The sequence below is a fragment of the Lampris incognitus genome, chromosome 15 (assembly GCF_029633865.1).
Source record: "Lampris incognitus isolate fLamInc1 chromosome 15, fLamInc1.hap2, whole genome shotgun sequence".
Classification (NCBI taxonomy): domain Eukaryota; kingdom Metazoa; phylum Chordata; class Actinopteri; order Lampriformes; family Lampridae; genus Lampris; species Lampris incognitus.
This window is the reverse complement of record NC_079225.1, coordinates 723,190-740,864: the sequence shown is the minus strand read 5'-3', so window position 1 is coordinate 740,864 and position 17,675 is coordinate 723,190.

Below are 17,675 nucleotides of genomic sequence, written 5' to 3'. Positions count from 1 at the left end.
CAGACGAACTTTATTATTTGTTCAGAGCCGCACGGTGGTTCGCTAAGGACTTGTTATTGATTTAGCAAAGTTAGTAAACGTTACCCTTTGTCCGCTGTTTTAGGTAATTAGCTAAGTTAACCGGCGTTTGTGATCAGCGATGCTAAGTGTTTTGACCTACAGCTAGCTAGATAGCTTAGCGTGAAGATTTGTAGCTACACAACGTGACCACGTGTGTCCGCTCTAATGATACGAGGTATAACGTTACCATAATGAACCAGCCGCTATGTATCTAAGAGATGGGCTTTGTTCTTCATGTGCATAATCTGACATCGCTGTATGTGTTTACTATTACTGTTTAACCTACGTTAGCCACAGATGGCTAGCCTTGTTAACAGTCCGTGTTCATTCTAAGCCAGAGGTTCCCAACCTCGGTCCTGGGGGGACCCCTGTGTATGCTGGTTTTCATTCCAACCACAATTGCAATCCCAGAACTTTAACAAGCTATTGATTTTTCATGATTATATCGTGTTTTAGAGTTTTTATTTTTTACTATATACAAACATCTCTTTAACTTTGGTGTTTTTAATGTGGTTTTATTGTAACTATTTTCTGTATGCTTTCTCGTATTTATCCTTTTAATTGTAAAATGTACCAAGTGGACCATGTTGCATGGTGACTCTACACTTTAAATAAAACTCATTGATTGATAGAGCAGGGGTCCCCAGTCTTATCCAGAAAGGGCCAGTGTGGCTGTTGGCTTTTGCTTCAATGAAGCAGTAACTCACCTGATTCTACTAATCAAGGTACATAGCAAAGACTCTAGTGGTTGATTAGCAGAATCAGGTGTGTGAAAAACACAAAAGCACCCAAAAAAATGAACAGCTTGTTAAAATTCTGCGATTTCAATTGTGGTTGGAACGAAAACCAGCATACACAGGGCTCCCCTAGGACCGAGGTTGGGAAGCTATTTTAACCTGGTTAAGTTGTAGGCATGTTTTCAACCCTGCTCTTGGAGGCCCATATAAATGCACATTGTGGTTTCACATGGTTTTACCATGCACACTGCATTTTTTGAGGTCATCGGCTGTAACCTACCATCTCTCCTAGACCTGTACCACTCCAGGACCAGGAAGAAAGCAGGATATATCGTTGCTGATCCTTCCCATCTCGGTCACCACCTCTTCCATAGACTTCCATCAGGCAAAGGGTTCTAGGCTATCAAGACCAAAACCACACACCACTTGAACAGTTTTTTCCCCCCATGGCAGTGGGGCTCACAAACAAGCCCCTGCCTCTCACTGACTGGGACTCCCCCCCCCCCCCCAGTGTAAATAAACATGTACAATATTTTCATTTTAATTCTTGTTTGTTGTTTTATGTCTTGTATGCGCCAACCTCACCAAGTCACTTTCCTTGTATGTGCAAAAAATACTTGGCTAAATAAAATGATTCTGATTTAGGAGTACGCATGCAGGATCACTTCTCCCTGTAGGAGTGGAGAAGCTGATCTAAGAAGTACTGACTGGATCAGCACTACCTACTCTGAGCTGTGTTGAGAATACGGCCAAGATAAACACATTCAACCCACTTACATGTTTTTGAAGTTAGTAAACCGTATCATTGCATGATACCTCCTTTATTAGTACATAATACAACACACAGTGAGAAAGATTGGGTTTTAATAATAACTATTTACAATTACACTCAACATTAGTCTCCTCTCCCCTTTGCTGTTGTTCTCCGTATCTCTCCTCTCCTCCCCCTCTTCTCTTCTCTCCTCCCTGCTTCCCTACAGAAGCTGGGCGGCCATGGAATTAGCAACAACAACAACAACAACGTATCAGTATCAGCAGAGCAGCAATAGCCTTTTGTGTACAAAATCAAGCATAAAAAGAGTGCGGTTAAAGTGCATTAGTGCTGATTAATACTGTTCAGACTGTGCACCGTGTAAAACAGCACACTGAGAAACACAACCAATAGCTGTGACCTTACCTCCCTTGCAGAACTGGTTCCCCGTTTCCCTTTCTTGGGAAGGCAGTGGGATGGTACCTTGAAGGCAGCCGACTCTCGCATCATTTCAGCCTTTGCTCCAAACCGATTGGTGTGCCTGTTCTTTGGCCTGCCATATAAGGCAGACCCAAGTTCAGACCATCCTCAACCGGCACCATCCCTTGTATACTTGCTTGCAAGGACATGAGCTGCTCCTTACAAGACAGCAGCATTGTTTCAGTGTCAAGCAAGTATAGACTCTCCATGATGTTCTTCAGGGTGGAGATACACTCCCTCCTAAGAAGGTTCTTGCTTGACTTTCTGAGGGGGAGGTCTGGAACAGTGACTGCTGTGTCTGGTTCTGCTGTGTCTGTGGTGTCTGTTGGAGGAGAAACACTATATTGTCATTACCCTTGAAATAAATCATGTTAATTATGTCGTCCCGCATTAACATGTTAAGAATACACCCCAATGGTACAACAGTGTGTATACCTGTGACAACAGTTGGTATCGGTTCACTGTTCTCTGAACAGAAGCAGTTTGGGTCCAGAATGTACATGGGTTGTTCCCTGTAGTATGTTGTTCCCAGTTCAGTCCATGTCCATCCGGGGACAGACCGGAACACAGCACAGAAGTGCTTACAGGGTAAGCGGTGCCGCTTCCAGTCCTGGCACTGGCAGCTTGGCATGGTGTTGCTGGCTCCGAAGTTGACAATGTAGGAAGCGCCATCCTTCGTCTCACTGTGGACATTGAACACTCCTCCCCCTAGAGTTTCAATATCCTCTGCCCCCAAGGAAGTGTCCATTCTCTGAAGAACATGTTTGACCATGTCCTTCGGCCGATTGTTTAGAAAGGCTGGCACTGACTTATTGTACTGCTTGTACCCCGATGAGCACCTCACATTGAGCTCAGTGTACCTGGAAAATAAGAGTCACTTAAGTAAACTCGTAGAAACAAGCATAATGGGGAATTCTTAAATTTAGTCTTTAGATAATTTGCATAATAACTGGGATCTTACTTTTTTTGCATGTATGGGACATAGCTGTTGATAACTATAGTCACCATCTCAGTTAAGGTGCTGTCCTTGTACCCGTCCAAGAAGCGGTGTTTGAATGTCTCATTTTGTCATTCAACACCATTATTCGTAGTGATAGTGACAGGTAGAGTCTCATCCCTAAACACTGGGACCCATCTCTAAAGATGTAATAAAAAGTAATTTGACAATGTGAACATATATATCACAGCTAATAAAACAGTATTATCAAATAACATACTCAAGGTCGTGCTAAACTGTGATAGTTACGATAGGATTATAAGTTAATTTCAGGTGTATTTTACACATATTTGCCTTCATTAGAAAATACCCCATTTCTTTCATTATTGGGGGTAATACGATGCTACGATGTGACCAACTTACCTTGGCTTCTGAGAGCCACGTCATAGAGAACCAGTTTTGCAACATGCTGTTGGTTTTCCACATGGAGCTATTAGCCAAGAAGTCGACGGACTGCTGGAAGGCTTCTGGTGTGTCGGCTGCAGCAATCGCCCTCAGCATCTTCAGCAGGGCACCCTGGTCCTCAATGCCGTGTGCCTGTTTTCAGACCCACTCCACCCATGCCTTCTCCCGGTGGAAATCACACAGCACAGCCTGTGTGCCTTGTTAGGTTCAAAATATTGAGACATTAGGATCTTTGTTGATACATGCAATTAAAAGCCTTTCAACTGCCAATTACACTTTACAGACTGTTTCAGCATGTACGTATGTGAAGAGTCATTTCTGTCTCCCGAATAACCTTTATTTATGAGGGGTTAACATAATCAAGGTGGTGCAATAGGAAGGTCATAGTTACCTACCTTCAAAGGTTGATTCCACAGCTTGGATTTCCACCTCGCTATAGTCCACCAAGAAGTGAGCTGGAGACCAATTTGTGTTCCACTCCTTAAAAACACTCAGAGCCTCCTTGACTGATTCAGTCCACTCATGCTGTACGACAAAGACACCCGCTACCACATAGCACACATTTGTGTGTACACACAAAAAAACAACAACAATGGCAATGCATAGCGTGTGGTGCGGTATGTTGCATCAAGTAAACAGATGTCTTTGGCATACAGCTGCAGGATCTTCTGCTGCCACTCGGACTGATAACAGAATAGAAGGTCCTCTGATTCACACCCATCAGTCCCACAGAGAGACTTGCAGATTCACACACATCAGTCCTACAGAGACCTGCAGATTCACACACATCAGTCCTACAGAGACCTGCAGATTCACACACATCAGTCCCACAGAGACCTGCAGGTTCACACACATCAGTCCCACAGAGAGACCTGCACGTTCACACACATCAGTCCCACAGAGAGACCTGCAGGTTCACACAATTCAGTCCTACAGAGAGACCTGCAGGTTCAAACAATTCAGTCCTACAGAGAGACCTGCAGGGTCACACACATCAGTCCCACAGAGAGACCTGCAGGTTCACAAACATCAGTCCCACACAGAGACCTGCAGGTTCACACACACCAGTCCCACAGAGAGACCTGCAGGTTCACGCACATCAATACCACAGAGAGACCTGCAGGTTCACACACATCAGTCCTACAGAGAGACCTACAGGTTCACACACATCAGTCCCACAGAGACCTGCGGGTTCACACACATCAGTCCCACAGAGAGACCTGCAGGTTCACACACATCAGTCCTACAGAGACCTGCGGGTTCACACACATCAGTCCCACAGAGAGACCTACAGGTTCACACACATCAGTCCCACAGAGACCTGCGGGTTCACACACATCAGTCCCACAGAGAGACCTACAGTTTCACACACATCAGTCCCACAGAGACCTGCAGGTTCACACACATCAGTCCCAAAGAGAGACCTGCAGGTTCACACACATCAGTCTCACAGAGAGACCTGCAGGTTCACACACATCAGTCCCACAGAGACCTGCAGGTTCACACACACCAGTCTCACAGAGAGACCTGCAGGTTCACACCCATCAGTCCTACAGAGACCTGCACGTTCACATACATCAGTCCCACAGAGACCTGCAGGTTCAAACACATCAGTCCCACAGAGAGACCTGCAGGTTCACACACATCAGTCCCACAGAGAGACCTGCAGGTTCACACACATCAGTCCCACAGAGACCTGCAGGTTCACACACACCAGTCTCACAGAGAGACCTGCAGGTTCACACACATCAGTCCCACAGAGACCTGCAGGTTCACACACATCAGTCCCACAGAGACCTGCAGGTTCACACACATCAGTCCCACAGAGAGACCTGCAGGTTCACACACATCAGTCCTACAGAGACCTGCACGTTCACACACATCAGTCCCACAGAGACCTGCAGGTTCACACACATCAGTCCTACAGAGAGACCTGCAGGTTCACACACACCAGTCTCACAGAGACCTGCAGGTTCACACCCATCAGTCCCACAGAGACCTGCAGGTTCACACACATCAGTCCCACAGAGAGACCTGCAGGTTCACACACATCAGTCCTACAGAGACCTGCACGTTCACATACATCAGTCCCACAGAGACCTGCAGGGTCACACACTTCAGTCCTACAGAGAGACCTGCGGGTTCACACAATTCAGTCCCACAGAGAGACCTGCATGTTCACACACATCAGTCTTACAGAGACCTGCACGTTCACACACATCAGTCCCACAGAGACCTGCAGGTTAACACACATCAGTCCCACAGAGACATCAGTCCCACGGAGACCTGCAGGTTCACACACATCAGTCCCTCAGAGACATCAGTCCCACAGAGAGACCTGCAGGTTCACACACATCAGTCCCACAGAGAGACCTGCAGGTTCACACACTTCAGTCCCAGAGAGACCTGCAGGTTCACACGCTTCAGTCCTACAGAGACCTGCAGCTTCAAACGCATCTGTCCCACAGAGACCTGCAGGTTCACACACTTCAGTCCCACAGAGACCTGCAGGTTCACACACATCAGTCCTACAGAGACCGGCAGGTTCACACACTTCAGTCCCACAAGAGACCTGCAGGTTTACACACATTAGTCCCACAGAGAGACCTGTAGGTTCACACACATCAGTCCCACAGAGACCTGCAGGTTCACACACATCAGTCCCACAGAGACCTGCAGTTTCACACACATCAGTCCTACAGAGACCTGCAGGTTCACACACATCAGTCCCACAGAGAGACCTGCAGGTTCACACACATCAGTCCCACAGAGACCTGCAGGTTCACACACATCAGTCCTACAGAGACCTGCAGGTTCACACACATCAGTCCCACAGAGAGACCTGCAGGTTCACACACATCAGTCCCACAGAGACCTGCAGGTTCACACACATCAGTCCTACAGAGACCTGCAGGTTCACACACATCAGTCCTACAGAGACCTGCAGGGTCACACACATCAGTCCCACAGAGAGACCTGCAGGTTCACACAATTCAGTCCCACAGAGAGACCTGCAGGTTCACACACATCAGTCCCACAGAGAGACCTGCAGGTTCAAACTCATCAGTCCTACAGAGACCTGCAGGGTCACACACATCAGTCCTACAGAGACCTGCAGGGTCACACACTTCAGTCCTACAGAGAGACCTGCGGGTTCACATACTTCAGTCCCACAGAGAGACCTGCATGTTCACACACATCAGTCTTACAGAGACCTGCAGGTTCTCACACATTTGTCCCACCGAGACCTGCAGGGTCGCACACATCAGTCCTACAGAGACCTGCAGGTTCACAGACAGTCTTACAGAGACCTGCGGGTTCACATACTTCAGTCCCACAGAGAGACCTGCATGTTCACACACATCAGTCCTACAGAGAGACCTGCGGGTTCACATACTTCAGTCCCACAGAGAGACCTGCAGGTTCACACACTTCAGTCCAACAGAGACCTGCAGGTTCACACACTGCAGTCCCAGAGAGACCTGCAGGTTCACACAATTCAGTCCTACAGAGAGACCTGCAGGGTCACACACATCAGTCCCACAGAGAGACCTGCAGGTTCACACACATCAGTCCCACAGGGAGACCTGCAGGGTCACACACATCAGTCCCACAGGGAGACCTACAGGTTCACACACTTCAGTCCCAGAGAGACTTGCAGGTTCACACAATTCAGTACTACAGAAAGACCTGCAGGGTCACAAACATCTGTCCCACAGAGACCTGCAGGTTCACACACATCAGTCCCACAGAGACCTGCAGGTTCACACACATCAGTCCCACAGAGACCTGCAGGTTCACACACATCAGTCCCACAGAGAGACCTGCAGGTTCACACTCATCAGTCCCACAGAGACCTGCAGGTTCACACACATCAATCCCACAAAGAGACCTGCAGGTTCACACACATCAGTCTTACAGAGACCTTCAGGGTCACAAACATCAGTCCCACAGAGAGGCCTGCAGGTTCACACACATCAGTCCCACAGAGAGACCTGCAGGTTCACACAATTCAGTCCTACAGAGAGACCTGCAGGTTCACACACATCAGTCCCACAGAGACCTGCAGGTTCACACACATCAGTCCCACAATGAGACCTGCAGGTTCACACAAATCAGTCCCACAATGAGACCTGCAGGTTCACACACATCAGTCCCACAGAGACCTGCAGGTTCACACACATCAGTCCCAGAGAGAGACCTGCACGTTCACACACATCAGTCCTACAGAGACCTGCAGGTTCACACACATCAGTCATACAGAGACCTGCATGCTCACACACATCAGTCCTACAGAGACCTGGAGGTTCACACACTTCAGTCCTACAGAGAGACCTGCAGGTTCACACACATCAGTCCCACAGAGAGACCTGCAGGTTCACACACATCAGTCCCACAGAGAGACCTGCAGGTTCACACAATTCAGTCCTACAGAGAGACCTGCAGGTTCAAACAATTCAGTCCTACAGAGAGACCTGCAGGGTCACACACATCAGTCCCACAGAGAGACCTGCAGGTTCACACAATTCAGTCCTACAGAGAGACCTGCAGGTTCAAACAATTCAGTCCTACAGAGAGACCTGCAGGTTCACAAACATCAGTCCCACACAGAGACCTGCAGGTTCACACACACCAGTCCCACAGAGAGACCTGCAGGTTCACGCACATCAATCCCACAGAGAGACCTACAGGTTCACACACATCAGTCCCACAGAGACCTGCGGGTTCACACACATCAGTCCCACAGAGAGACCTGCAGGTTCACACACATCAGTCCTACAGAGACCTGCGGGTTCACACACATCAGTCCCACAGAGACCTGCGGGTTCACACACATCAGTCCCACAGAGAGACCTACAGTTTCACACACATCAGTCCCACAGAGACCTGCAGGTTCACACACATCAGTCCCACAGAGAGACCTGCAGGTTCACACACATCAGTCCCACAGAGACCTGCAGGTTCACACACACCAGTCTCACAGAGAGACCTGCAGGTTCACACCCATCAGTCCTACAGAGACCTGCACGTTCACATACATCAGTCCCACAGAGACCTGCAGGTTCAAACACATCAGTCCCACAGAGAGACCTGCAGGTTCACACACATCAGTCCCACAGAGACCTGCAGGTTCACACACATCAGTCCCAGAGAGAGACCTGCACGTTCGACCACATCAGTCCTACAGAGACCTGCAGGTTCACACACATCAGTCATACAGAGACATGCAGGTTCACACACTTCAGTCCCACAGAGAGACCTGCATGCTCACACACATCAGTCCTACAGAGACCTGCAGGTTCACACACTTCAGTCCTACAGAGAGACCTGCAGGTTCACACACATCAGTCCCACAGAGAGACCTGCAGGTTCACACACATCAGTCCCACAGAGAGACCTGCAGGTTCACACAATTCAGTCCTACAGAGAGACCTGCAGGTTCAAACAATTCAGTCCTACAGAGAGACCTGCAGGGTCACACACATCAGTCCCACAGAGAGACCTGCAGGTTCACAAACATCAGTCCCACACAGAGACCTGCAGGTTCACACACACCAGTCCCACAGAGAGACCTGCAGGTTCACGCACATCAATCCCACAGAGAGACCTGCAGGTTCACACACATCAGTCCTACAGAGAGACCTACAGGTTCACACACATCAGTCCCACAGAGACCTGCGGGTTCACACACATCAGTCCCACAGAGAGACCTGCAGGTTCACACACATCAGTCCTACAGAGACCTGCGGGTTCACACACATCAGTCCCACAGAGAGACCTGCAGGTTCACACACATCAGTCCTACAGAGACCTACAGGTTCACACACATCAGTCCCACAGAGACCTGCGGGTTCACACACATCAGTCCCACAGAGAGACCTACAGTTTCACACACATCAGTCCCACAGAGACCTGCAGGTTCACACACATCAGTCCCACAGAGAGACCTGCAGGTTCACACACATCAGTCTCACAGAGAGACCTGCAGGTTCACACACATCAGTCCCACAGAGACCTGCAGGTTCACACACACCAGTCTCACAGAGAGACCTGCAGGTTCACACCCATCAGTCCTACAGAGACCTGCACGTTCACATACATCAGTCCCACAGAGACCTGCAGGTTCAAACACATCAGTCCCACAGAGAGACCTGCAGGTTCACACACATCAGTCCCACAGAGAGACCTGCAGGTTCACACACATCAGTCCCACAGAGACCTGCAGGTTCACATACACCAGTCTCACAGAGAGACCTGCAGGTTCACACACATCAGTCCCACAGAGACCTGCAGGTTCACACACATCAGTCCCACAGAGACCTGCAGGTTCACACACATCAGTCCCACAGAGAGACCTGCAGGTTCACACACATCAGTCCTACAGAGACCTGCACGTTCACACACATCAGTCCCACAGAGACCTGCAGGTTCACACACATCAGTCCTACAGAGAGACCTGCAGGTTCACACACACCAGTCTCACAGAGAGACCTGCAGGTTCACACCCATCAGTCCCACAGAGACCTGCAGGTTCACACACATCAGTCCCACAGAGAGACCTGCAGGTTCACACACATCAGTCCTACAGAGACATGCACGTTCACATACATCAGTCCCACAGAGACCTGCAGGTTCACACACATCAGTCCCACAGAGAGACCTGCAGGTTCACACAATTCAGTCCCACAGAGAGACCTGCAGGTTCACACAATTCAGTCCCACAGAGAGACCTGCAGGTTCACACACATCAGTCCCACAGAGAGACCTGCAGGTTCACACTCATCAGTCCTACAGAGACCTGCAGGGTCACACACATCAGTCCTACAGAGACCTGCAGGGTCACACACTTCAGTCCTACAGAGAGACCTGCGGGTTCACATACTTCAGTCCCACAGAGAGACCTGCATGTTCACACACATCAGTCTTACAGAGACCTGCACGTTCACACACATCAGTCCCACAGAGACCTGCAGGTTAACACACATCAGTCCCTCAGAGAGACCTGCAGGTTCATACACATCAGTCCCACAGAGAGACCTGCAGGTTCACACACATCAGTCCCACAGAGAGACCTGCAGGTTCACACACTTCAGTCCCAGAGAGACCTGCAGGTTCACACGCTTCAGTCCTACAGAGACCTGCAGCTTCAAACACATCAGTCCCACAGAGACCTGCAGGTTCACACACTTCAGTCCCACAGAGACCGGCAGGTTCACACACTTCAGTCCCACAAGAGACCTGCAGGTTCACACACATCAGTCCTACAGAGACCGGCAGGTTCACACACTTCAGTCCCACAAGAGACCTGCAGGTTCACACACATCAGTCCCACAGAGAGACCTGCAGTTTCACACAGTTCATTCCTACAGAGACCTGCAGGTTCACACACATCAGTCCCACAGAGAGACCTGCAGGTTCACACACATCAGTCCCACAGAGAGTCCTGCAGGTTCACACACATCAGTCCCACAGAGAGACCTGCAGGTTCACACACATCAGTCCCACAGAGAGACCTGCAGGTTCACACACATCAGTCCCACAGAGAGACCTGCAGGTTAAATGTAGCTTTCAGCAGTGCACATGGGTTTGACAATGCCCCAACCTCAGCAGGACCTGTGGACTTCAGAGAACAGGACAGGCCAGTGTGGGAGGAAAAAGTAAAAACAAGTCATTATCACACTAAAATACTAAAGGGAAATTTCACTAGAAACAAATGACAGATCACCTCACAGAGTTAAGATTTTTATTTAAACAGCATAAGCATTGTTGAAGGGTACACTTATTTGTGTTTTAGCATCATGCCACGTGCACATAGTAGGCAGCACCCAAAGCCCGTGTGGCAACGCACTTCAGTGTCCTTTATTTCATATTGAACCACTTTGTGTCTCCAGTCCTGCTCAGTAAGGTGTCGGGGTTGCCCCAGCACACACACGAGTGTCTTCGACAGGGTAAAAAGAGCTTTGACCCTTTTAAAAGGTTTTATTCTAGGGCGTCCGGGTGGCGTGGCGGTCTATCCCGTTGCCTACCAACGCGGGGATTGCTAGTTCAAATCGCCGTGTTACCCCCGGCTTGGTCGGGCGTCCCTACATGCCCCAATTGGTCGGGCACCTGTTCTGGGGGGGGGGGGGGTTATGTCTGCACACATCGACAGTGCTGCATTTGATTTGGCGCTGTTCTATTGTGCTGGGATCGATTGGTGATGCCTGCGGGCTCTGGGTTGTTTGATCGGGTCTGCCTGTGACGCTGTGTCTGTCTAAATAAACAATGCAACGCAGAGGTTGTGTCGAGCGACAGCGCTGTGTCCTGACGTGATTTCTAAACACAATAGGATCATTTCTCAAAAGTGTGCCTGACAAATCGCAGGCCTACAAAGAAATTGTCAACGGTGTAGAAGGAAACATGACTTTACATTTGTGATTAATGGAAATGACTGAGAGACTTCCCTTTTGTGTTGGGGGAGTAAATCTGAAAATGGTGGTTGACTCTGGTGCAACCAGTAATGTTATTGATCAAACACATGGGAATGGTTAAAGTTAGAACGCATTGTTATCAATGTATCCCATAACAAGGGCAAATATTTTATTTGAAATTTGTTCTGCAATGGCTTTCAACTCACTGCTGGAGGTGCGAGTCTCAGATTTTTTTTGTTCTCCACCCTCGTCCTCTGGCCCCAGAACATTCCCCACCAGCCATTCAGTTACCTCACTGATATCCTCCTCCTTGTCTACAGAGTCCAAAGCATTAATGCTAAGGACTGAGACTCTCCTAGTAGGAGGAAAGCTGTCAAGGGTGCTGGTTGTGGTTGAGTCACATGCAGCCTCTGGTTGGACAAAACATGACTGAAGGAATGATGGGGCTGCGTAAGGCCTGCATGGGCTCTGACTCAGCTTCCATGTCCCCTGGAATCTGTTTTGTAGAACCCACCATTGCACAGACCACATAGAGATCCCTTTAGTGCATCTGAAAAAGAAAGAAAAACTCAATGTTTAACCAATGTATTTTTCTACAAACTGTGCAAACATTGCCCTATGTGTCGCATTTGTGGTGTAGTGACTTGGGCCACCACTTTGTGAGAACAAGGTCTGAGGTTCTGACAAGCAAGGTGTTGCACGCCTGGATCTATGGCTGCCATGGCTTGAGGAACAAAATGATGAGCTGGCTGCCACTGTCTTCTCAAAAGTGGTAGCAACCATGGTATCCGTTAGCTCCATGCATGGGTGGTCTCTCTCGGAATCGATGACATCAAGGTCAGACATCATCGAAGCGTCCTCAGCACTTTGGGGTTCCTCCTATGCTGAGGGGTCAGTGGTGGCTATGGCTGTAGACTGGAATATTGCGCAGCAGCCCATCATCTTTTCTAGGCATCCTCTCACGGTGGTGCCCATGGCGGTAACAGTGCCGTGGAGAGTGTGGGTTTTGTGAACACGTCCACCCACAAATACCTTAGGGCTCCAGCACTTGCTTCTGAGCGATCTCAGAGAGGATAGAGTTAATCTCAGCGGCCTCAATGGCCACCAGTCGGTTGAGCTCATTTGAGACCTCTGACTTGGTCTCTGTCACACTCATGATTTCTGACATTGACTGGAGGATGACATTATGATGGACACAATGATGGAAGATTTTCGATCTCTTCCCAGTACACCGTCTATGTCTCCTGCCATTAAACAGAGAAGAACTGAAAACAAGGAAGCCAATCCATTCTCTCCCAGCTCTCGTTTCTCTCCTTGCTGATAAACAACAGATTCAACACCTTGGAAAAGATGGTAAGTGACAACTCCAGTGTGATTGCAGAAGTGAAGGAAGCCGTTAAGGAAAACCCTAGGCAGATTGCAGGTATTAAAGAATCGTTTGACTCTGTGTGTGCTGAGATCAAACCATGAAGGATGGAGTGGAAGACACTGAGTCACAGATCATAAAACATGAAGCAATCTCTGACACACCTGAGAAACGGATATCTCATTTGGAAAGCTACTCGCGCCACTGGAATCTATAACTCTATGGCTTAAATGAAAAGGAGAAACGGGACGTGCGAAAGAAGTCATCCATGTGTGCCAAGCTCTTCTTCCGGAGGCCAAAGATAAAATACCAGACGTCATTGACACGGTGCATCGCCTTGGTCCCAGGAAGCCGAACAACACCCAACCCAGAGGCATCATCCCGCAAGTCACCTCTCGGATCTACCGCAACACTGTTTGGCGTTCTGCCAAAAATTCGACCTTCCTGAAGAATAACAATTCTGGCAGAGGACTTGTCTGCAGAAGACAGGGAAAGGAGAAATAGACGTTGGGCCACCATAGAAAAGGCACGGAAAGAAAACAAGCTGGCTTCCTTTGTTGGAGGCCGTGCTTTTGTGAATGGATCAGAAATCTTCCCACCTTAGAGTCACGGTTGGTGAGCCAAACTTAGCACAGGTACAGCCAAGGTACAGTTTACAGTGTCACTCACTTTTTCTATTTTTTTTATTTTCTGCATTAATGTCAGAGATTATTTTTTAATGATACTTTAATTGCTCTACCAAGTTAATTAGCAGCAAGATTCCATAACTTATGCTAAAAGCTACAAAGCTGGATATTCAAATATTTTGATATGTACAAATGCTACATAAAAGATAACACATGGTACAGTTAAAACCAGCTTGGTTTATGTACCTCTTTTTTTTAAGAGAAATGAGTAAAATAGTGTTCTTAAGACTGTCCAGAGGATATTTGCCACATTGAGCACGCTGGTATTTATCCTCATGTTCACACTGTTATTTGATTCCGCACCTTACGTTCACATTGTTAACGTTTGTGGAAGACCCCAAGCACACGACACCAAGCAGAGATAAGAGTTCGCTGAAACTGGCGTACTTTATTAGCAGTTCATGCAAAGGTCCAACTGGACAACATGCAAGGCAATGAAAAGAGTCCGGCGAGTCGCTTTGGAGGCGATTGAAGGGACGCCGCTCAGGGAGTAGTCTTCGGAGGTGGCGTGAGGGCCGCTCGGGTAACAGACCTCAGGCGCGGTATGCGGGACGCTCGGGAAACAGACACCTGAGGTGGCGGAAGGGCCACTTGGGAACCAGACGTCGGAAGCAGCGGAAGATCTGCTGCTAGGGGACCAGACTTTGGAGGAGATGGAAGGGCCGCCGCTCGGGGAGTAGTCTTCGGAGGCGGCGTGAGGGCCGCTCGGGAAACAGACCTCAGGCGCGGTATGCGGGACGCTCCGGAAACAGACACCTGAGGTGGCGGAAGGGCCACTTGGGAACCAGACGTCGGAAGCAGCGGAAGATCTGCTGCTAGGGGACCAGACTTTGGAGGAGATGGAAGGGCCGCCGCTCGGGGAGTAGTCTTCGGAGGTGGCGTGAGGGCTGCTCGGGAAAGAGACCTCAGGCGCGGTATGCGGGACGCTCGGGAAACAGACACCTGAGGTGGCGGAAGGGCCACTTGGGAACCAGACGTCGGAAGCAGCGGAAGATCTGCTGCTAGGGAACCAGACTTTGGAGGAGATGGAAGGGCCGCCGCTCGGGGAGTAGTCTTCGGAGGTGGCGTGAGGGCCGCTCGGGAAACAGACACCTGAGGTGGCGGAAGGGCCACTTGGGAACCAGACGTCGGAAGCAGCGGAAGATCTGCTGCTAGGGGACCAGACTTTGGAGGAGATGGAAGGGCCGCCGCTCGGGGAGTAGTCTTCGGAGGCGGCGTGAGGGCCGCTCGGGAAACAGACCTCAGGCGCGGTATGCGGGACGCTCCGGAAACAGACACCTGAGGTGGCGGAAGGGCCACTTGGGAACCAGACGTCGGAAGCAGCGGAAGATCTGCTGCTAGGGGACCAGACTTTGGAGGAGATGGAAGGGCCGCCGCTCGGGGAGTAGTCTTCGGAGATGGCGTGAGGGCTGCTCGGGAAAGAGACCTCAGGCGCGGTATGCGGGACGCTCGGGAAACAGACACCTGAGGTGGTGGAAGGGCCACTGGGGAACCAGACGTCGGAAGCAGCGGAAGATCTGCTGCTAGGGAACCAGACTTTGGAGGAGATGGAAGGGCCGTCGCTCGGGGAGTAGTCTTCGGAGGTGGCGTGAGGGCCGCTCGGGAAACAGACCTCAGGCGCGGTATGCGGGACGCTCGGGAAACAGACACCTGAGGTGGCGGAAGGGCCATTTGGCAACCAGACGTCGGAAGCAGCGGAAGATCTGCTGCTAGGGGACCAGACTTTGGAAGAGATGGAAGGGCCGCCGCTCGGGGAGTAGTCTTCGGAGGTGGCGTAAGGGCCGCTCGGGAAACAGACCTCAGGCGCGGTATGCGGGACGCTCGGGAAACAGACACCTGAGTTGGTGGAAGGGCCACTTGGGAACCAGACGTCGGAAGCAGCGGAAGATCTGCTGCTAGGGAACCAGACTTTGGAGGAGATGGAAGGGCCGCCGTTCGGGGAGTAGTCTTCAGAGGTGGCGTGAGGGCCGCTCGGGAAACAGACCTCAGACGCGGTATGCGGGACGCTCTGGAAACAGACACCTGAGGTGGCGGAAGGGCCACTTGGGAACCAGACGTCGGAAGCAGCGGAAGATCTGCTGCTAGGGAACCAGACTTTGGAGGAGATGGAAGGGCCGCCGCTCGGGGAGTAGTCTTCGGAGGTGGCGTGAGGGCCGCTCGGGAAACAGACCTCAGGCGCGGTATGCGGGACGGTCGGGAAACAGACACCTGAGGTGGCGGAAGGGCCACTTGGGAACCAGACGTCGGAAGCAGCGGAAGATCTGCTGCTAGGGAACCAGACTTTGGAGGAGATGGAAGGGCCGCCGCTCGGGGAGTAGTCTTCGGAGGTGGCGTGAGGGCCGCTCGGGAAACAGACGTCAGACGCGGTATGCGGGACGCTCTGGAAACAGACACCTGAGGTGGCGGAAGGGCCACTTGGGAACCAGACGTCGGAAGCAGCGGAAGATCTGCTGCTAGGGGACCAGACTTTGGAAGAGATGGAAGGGCCGCCGCTCGGGGAGTAGTCTTCGGAGGTGGCGTGAGGGCCGCTCGGGAAACAGACCTCAGGCGCGGTATGCGGGACGCTCGGGAAACAGACACCTGAGGTGGTGGAAGGGCCACTTGGGAACCAGACGTCGGAAGCAGCGGAAGATCTGCTGCTAGGGAACCAGACTTTGGAGGAGATGGAAGGGCCGCCGCTCGGGGAGTAGTCTTCGGAGGTGGCGTGAGGGCCGCTCGGGAAACAGACCTCAGACGCGGTATGCGGGACGCTCTGGAAACAGACACCTGAGGTGGCGGAAGGGCCACTTGGGAACCAGACGTCGGATGCAGCGGAAGATCTGCTGCTAGGGAACCAGACTTTGGAGGAGATGGAAGGGCCGCCGCTCGGGGAGTAGTCTTCGGAGGTGGCGTGAGGGCCGCTCGGGAAACAGACCTCAGGCGCGGTATGCGGGACGCTCGGGAAACAGACACCTGAGGTGGCGGAAGGGCCACTTGGGAACCAGACGTCGGAAGCAGCGGAAGATCTGCTGCTAGGGAACCAGACTTTGGAGGAGATGGAAGGGCCGCCGCTCGGGGAGTAGTCTTCGGAGGTGGCGTGAGGGCCGCTCGGGAAACAGACCTCAGACGCGGTATGCGGGACGCTCTGGAAACAGACACCTGAGGTGGCGGAAGGGCCACTTGGGAACCAGACGTCGGAAGCAGCGGAAGATCTGCTGCTAGGGAACCAGACTTTGGAGGAGATGGAAGGGCCGCCGCTCGGGGAGTAGTCTTCGGAGGTGGCGTGAGGGCCGCTCGGGAAACAGACCTCAGGCGCGGAATGCGGGACGCTCGGGAAACAGACACCTGAGGTGGCGGAAGGGCCACTTGGGAACCAGACGTCGGAAGCAGCGGAAGATCTGCTGCTAGGGGACCAGACTTTGGAGGAGATGGAAGAGCCGCCGCTCGGGGAGTAGTCTTCGGAGGTGGCGTGAGGGCCGCTCGGGAAACAGACCTCAGGCGCGGTATGCGGGACGCTCGGGAAACAGACACCTGAGGTGGTGGAAGGGCCACTTGGGAACCAGACGTCGGAAGCAGCGGAAGATCTGCTGCTAGGGGACCAGACTTTGGAGGAGATGCAAGGGCCGCCGCTCGGGGAGTAGTCTTCGGAGGTAGCGTGAGGGCCGCTCGGGAAACAGACACTTGAGGTGGCGGAAGGGCCACTTGGGAACCAGACTTCGAAGGCAGCGGAAGGTCTGCCACTTGGGGATCAGACTTTGGAGGCGATTGAAGGGCCGCCGCACGGGGAGTATGCTTTGGAGGTG